Source organism: Pinus tabuliformis, chromosome 3_1 (assembly GCF_031772625.1).
Source record: "Pinus tabuliformis cultivar Carrire ecotype Pingquan chromosome 3_1, CPIR1, whole genome shotgun sequence".
NCBI classification, from domain to species: domain Eukaryota; kingdom Viridiplantae; phylum Streptophyta; class Pinopsida; order Pinales; family Pinaceae; genus Pinus; species Pinus tabuliformis.
The window spans coordinates 330632972-330638971 of NC_142301.1; positions in this window are offsets into that span (position 1 = coordinate 330632972).

Consider the following 6000-nt stretch of genomic DNA (forward strand, 5'->3'; position numbering starts at 1 on the left):
AGAATTCTATATTGAGCAACCAAACGGATTCATTCTTGGAAATGATGCAAAACTTGTATGCAGACTCAGAAAAGCTCTCTATGGTCTAAAATAAGCTCCAAGGGCCTGGTATTACCATCTTGACAATATCTCCATCAACAAGGTTTTTCAAAAGGATCAGCTGATAGCAATCTATATACAAAAATTGACAATAATAAATTGCTAATACTTGTTGTGTATGTTGATGATATGATTTTTGGTAGAAATGAAGAAGCCATGAGTTGGAATTTTGCCTCGGCAATGCAGCAAGAATTTGAAATGTCCCTGCTTGGTGAGCTTACATATTTTCTTGGTCTACAAGTTCAACAAAATAAAGATGGTATTTTTTTGTCACAAATAAAATATCTCAAACAAATATTAAAACAATACGGCATGGAAGATTCTAAACCAGTCTGTACCCCAATGGTAACAGGATGCAGTCTCAGTTCAAATGATGAATCAGCAGCAGTACATCAACCAACCTACAGATCCATGATCAGCAGTCTGCTTTATCTAACATGTACCCGACCAGACATCATGCATGCAGTAGGAACAGTTGTAAGATTCCAAGCAAATCCAAAGGAATCATATCTTCAGGCAGTCAAAAGGATTTTCAAATATATTCAAGGGACATAGAATTTTGGTTTATGGTATCCTAGAGATACAGATCTTACACTTCATGCATATATAGATGCAGATTGGGCAGGAAGAGTTGATGACAAAAAAATCACTAGTGGTCGTGCATTCTATATGGGTTCCAGATTAGTGTCTTGGTTCATCAAGAAACAAAGTTCAATTGCATTATCTACAGCTGAAACAGAATATGTGGTTGTTGCATCTTGCTGCACACAACTCCTTTGGATGATGAAAACATTGCAAGACATTCAGATCACATGTACTCCACCCATCCCCATTCTATGTGATAATACAAGTGCCATCAGTATTTCAAAGAATCCAGTCATGCATTCCAAGACCAAGCACATACCCATCAAATATCATTTTCTACATGAACAAGTGCTTGAACAAAAGGTCAAATTGGAGTATGTTCCCTCCAAAGAACAGGTTGCTGATATATTCACCAAACCACTACCCAAAGAGACATTTGAATATCTCAGACAGAAGCTGGGAGTAGTTGATGCATCATCCTGCTGTTAAAACTTATTTGTTTCAGAGAAAGGTGGTTATACACGAGTTTCATGAAGCATAGTCGCATACATACGCTGGTTTCTATGGATACAATCGCGTATATGTTGGTTTGAGGAAAAATAGTGGGCCAAACTCAGGATGAAAGGGGTCTGATATGGTTAAGTGAATTATTTGCTCTGCTTGATGATGGTTACAGTCTGTGGATGACATGTGGAAATATGTTTGCTCTCATAAATTTTTGATAACTTGATGTATATTTGATTGATGATAATGCCTTGATAACTCTTCTACTATATGAAATGATCAAATCTAATAGTGATCATCTGGAACAGGTTCAGGGGGAGAATATACTTCTAATAATGCATTGTTGGCATTATCTTATATGATCTTGGTACAAATTCACTCAGTTGTTTTTGAGTCAGGTGGAATAGGTTCAGGGGGAGATCATGGTTGTTGATCTAGATGCTAATTGACAAATGGTGCTGATGATAGTTTCTTAGATATTTGGTCTTTGTTATATATGTCATGTATATCTTTTAATGTAAAGGTCATGAAACAACCTATTTTGTTACCCCACTATGCATGGGATGGATGATGTAATGTTCTTGTTTTGACATGTATAAAAAATTGGTATATCCCCACTTGGTTGGGTGGATGAGTCAAACTTGGTATATCCCCACTTGGTTGGGAGATGGATGTATGTATGAGTCATTGGTGATAGGAAGGTCATTTATGATGTATGTATAGAGTCATGTTCTTCTTTTAGAACATCTTTTTGTAGACCTTGCTTATATTCAGGGGGAGCATGGACTCGATCATGGAGCTCAATCAGCACACTTCAGCATATCATATAATTCAGCATGTACTCAGGGGGAGAACAACCCTTTGCCCTTAATGACAAAGGGGGAGAGTGACTTGGGGTTTCCATCAAGTCCAAAGGGGGAGATTGTTGGCATTATGACACAGATTTGGCACTAGGACACAGGTATTGTCCTTGATGGAAACTCACTCAGATGACAGATTAGAGTTCAAACTCACAGAATGAAGAAAAGAGAGGTATACGCAGGTTACCCACTGCGCACGCTGCATGTACACGTGGGTTAGTAGACCAAAAGGAGCATATAACGTACACATGCACTTTCATAGAAGGAAAGGCACAAACATGTTGGAAAACTAAGTTTTGGTTCATGGTACTTGGTCCATGGTATTGGTCCAAGGTATCTGGTCCAAAGTGTTGACCCAAAGTATTGGGTCCAAGGTATTGGTCCTAAGTGGTTTTTGGTCCATGGTATTGAGTAAGGCCTAAGAATATAAAAGGAGGAGAAGATCATTAGGCAAAAGTACTCAAGTATTGAATATCTGATGACGAGAAAGATCTAGTATATAGGTTATTGGGTTATGGTGCATAGCTGGATCGGAACCAAGGATGAACCTTAGCGCTTGATAAAGGATAAGATCTAATGATGGGTCAAGATCTTAAGGCTTGAAGTGAAGTATCTTTATGTGATTTGATCATTTATCTGAATAACTAGTGCATGTTGTAGTCTATAAATATGATGATTTGGGTATAACTAAAGTCTGGACTTGTTGTAAAGTTTAAATCATCATTTACAGATCTGTACACAGGTTCACATTATAAAAGGCACGTATACACGCTAGTTCTACATATCAAAACAACGTATACATCTTAAATTTGATTTGCAGATCTGTACACAAGTTCGTCTTGAGAAAAGTGCGTATGCATGCAGGTTCAACACATTGAAGTAGCGTATACCTCATAAAATATGTTTTAGCTGCTTCTGTTTGCTGTTGTAGTGTTTTAGGTTTTGGTTACTATATTCTGGTTACAACATTCTGAAAGATCAGATTGAAGGGTTGTTAAAGTGATTGGTTGATTCAGTTGTGGTTGGTGCAAAGGATATTGGTTGATTTGATGATTGATGATGCTATTGATGGATCCAATCTGAAAATTTATGAAACGTGGTCCCTGGAAGAAAAGAGAAGGTTGTAGCCTTCTGTAGGCTGGCACTTACGTACTAGTAAACATATCAGCTAGTATAAGAGCTAGGGGGTTGTAGCTCCCTTCCAGGAGAAGCTGGAGAATGAGAGAAGGTTGTAGCCTTCTGCACGTAGAAGCCTGGGTACTGGTATAAGACTGCACCAGTACAAAAATTGTAAAAAGAAGTTTCTAATTAAAAAAAAAAGATAGAGACGATTTTAGCAGGTGGTTTTCACCCACATTGGGTTTCCACCTTATATCTTGTGTTCATGTGTGTGACTGTCTATTCTATTTTTACGCACTTGGTTACTATTTATATGGTTCTAATGCATTGATTAAATATCAAAAAATGATGAATTAAATAAATCATAAGTTTGCAACATATACGCTAGTTTCCCTAAACACAGTTGCGTATACACGCAAGTTCCATTAACTGAAGTAGTGTATATGAATCTGATTATGGAAATGAAAAATTATTGACTTACTAATACTGATTCACCCCCCCACTCAGTATTATTTCCAACAACTAATCCACATACAATCAATCAATCTTTGCAAGAACGAAGACTTTACGACAGTTCCGTTTCGAAAGAAAAGAAGACTTTTACGACACTTTATTTTGAACAAAGATCAATCAATTATAATCTAACTCTGAAAATGGATTGATAGTGATAAAGAAATCATTTAAGAAACACTAAACAATCAAAGACAAAGTAGGTCTAGCAAAGGAAACACAAATTGATTTCAGAGAGACAAGCATCATTGATCTTTCAACAAGCAGAAATAGAAGGAAATTTGGAAAAAAATCAACTCAGAGGAGGGATTTTTGTCCTAAGAGGGATCAACGCAACCTTGAATGGGAGACAGTGCACTTCAGAGCACTTTCCTCAAGGTAGGTGTGCTTTGAAGCACTCTCTCTCTAGAACAATCCTACGCTGGTGCCAGAGAGGCGATCCTAGGGGCTTACAAGCACAAATTTCACCAATAAACACTTCAAACGGTTGAAAGAAATTCAATGGAAGCAAGTAGAGTCTACTAGAGGGTACTAGGATGAAGGTAAACTACTTGGAACAATGATCGTTCCCCAATGGAGTCACCAATTTGTTATGTGGAATTTTGTATCTACGGATAAATACTAATTCCCTAGGTAGGTAGCTATACCTAGAAAAACAGATTTAAAGTGCTTATCCTTTTTCTATAAATGATAAATAAGACAAAGGGATTAGAAGACCTACTTTTTCTTTTGATTTCCTTTTGTCTCCTTTGTTTGACTCACGTCGCTCCTTTTCGAACTTAACTCACTCCAAAAGTACCTACAAGCATAAACAAAAGACAGAGAACCAATCAAAGCAAGAGAGCTATTGAATACAAGTAAATGGAATCATATACATTCACACATATAAACATCATATATCAAGATAAGCATATGGAAAAAGGGTGTAAACTGCTTTATTAGATAGAAGGAAGAATTAAAACCATGAAGTTTGATCCATTACCACTCTTCCAGCTTGGGTTCCAACCAACATCACATCAATAGCACAGCACTCTGGCAGCATAACACTACTCACTTACAAAACTCAATTCTCACTCCAACAGTACCTCCTTACAAATTCTCAAAGCCCAGCCCTTGATCACTTAGATGAGTGCTCAATTTATAGGCCAAAGTGTTATAGACATATTTGGGCACTACAACCCCAATCACATATGTCCATAAACTAAGGGCTTCTAAACCCCTAAAAGTGTTGTTTCATACCCTAAAGGAACAAGGTCAGCTAATTACATCATTTCCCAGAAGTTCTCCCTGAAAAACTGCTCAGAACTGGTCAAAACTGGACCATACAGACTACTCCATGCTAAGGGTGCGATGCATACTGAAAAGCCCTTCTATAGGGTGCGATGAGCGAGAGCAGACAAATGGCAGAAGCAGTTTGCTAGGTGGAAACTCAAAGAATCTTCTAGAAACTGCTCATATGACACTTGCCTCTCTGAATTCGCCTAGGGATGAGTAAGAGATCATGAAATCTCCAAGTGGAACTAAGAACTATCAATGAAATGACACTAATCAAAATCCTAGAAGCTGACTCACTCTCCTACAAACATCTATATATGGATCCCTCATCGTAGAGATCCAGAGGCTGGAATTTTGTAATTTTCAAGGAAGTGCTGTTGGTTTCTCTTTGAAGATATTTTTGGGTGATCTTGCTTTGTATGAGGTGAAGAGGGCTTTCATGCTAGGAGGATGGTGCTGGATTAGACAACTTGGTTGTAATCCTCTCTTCTACTACTTCTATCAATAAAGCTATTTGAGTTTTCCTCCATATGCTTGTATATCTTTGAATTTTGTATTTGTATATGCATTTATATGGTTAATGTACATCTGATCCTACATTGTTTATGGTTATAGATCTCTATGGTTTGATGGTATTTTGCTACTTTGACTCTACAGGTGTTCTTTGAAGCGGGACAAGTGAGAAAGGAGTGGCCAAAGCTCTATCAAAGGAGAGAGGAAACAAGCAAGGAGACTAGCGAAAGATTGAGGTTGGTACTCTCTGCTTCTCTCTCATCTATCTCTCATAAAGGAAAACACAAGTAACTTTAGTTTGTTTGTTTCTAAGATAGCTACCCGTCTTAGTGGGACTAGTAGCTCTAAATGGACACTAGTTTTCCCGACAACAAAATGGTGACTCCACTGGGGAGCGAATAGTTTGTTTTTTTTGTTACTGTTGTTTGCTTTATAAACCACAGACGGAGCCTAAAGTTAAGCCAGCTAGCCTTCAAACTGCTTTTGTTATGCAACTGCAAAGTAGATCAACACTGCTTCAGTCAATCTCTAAGTT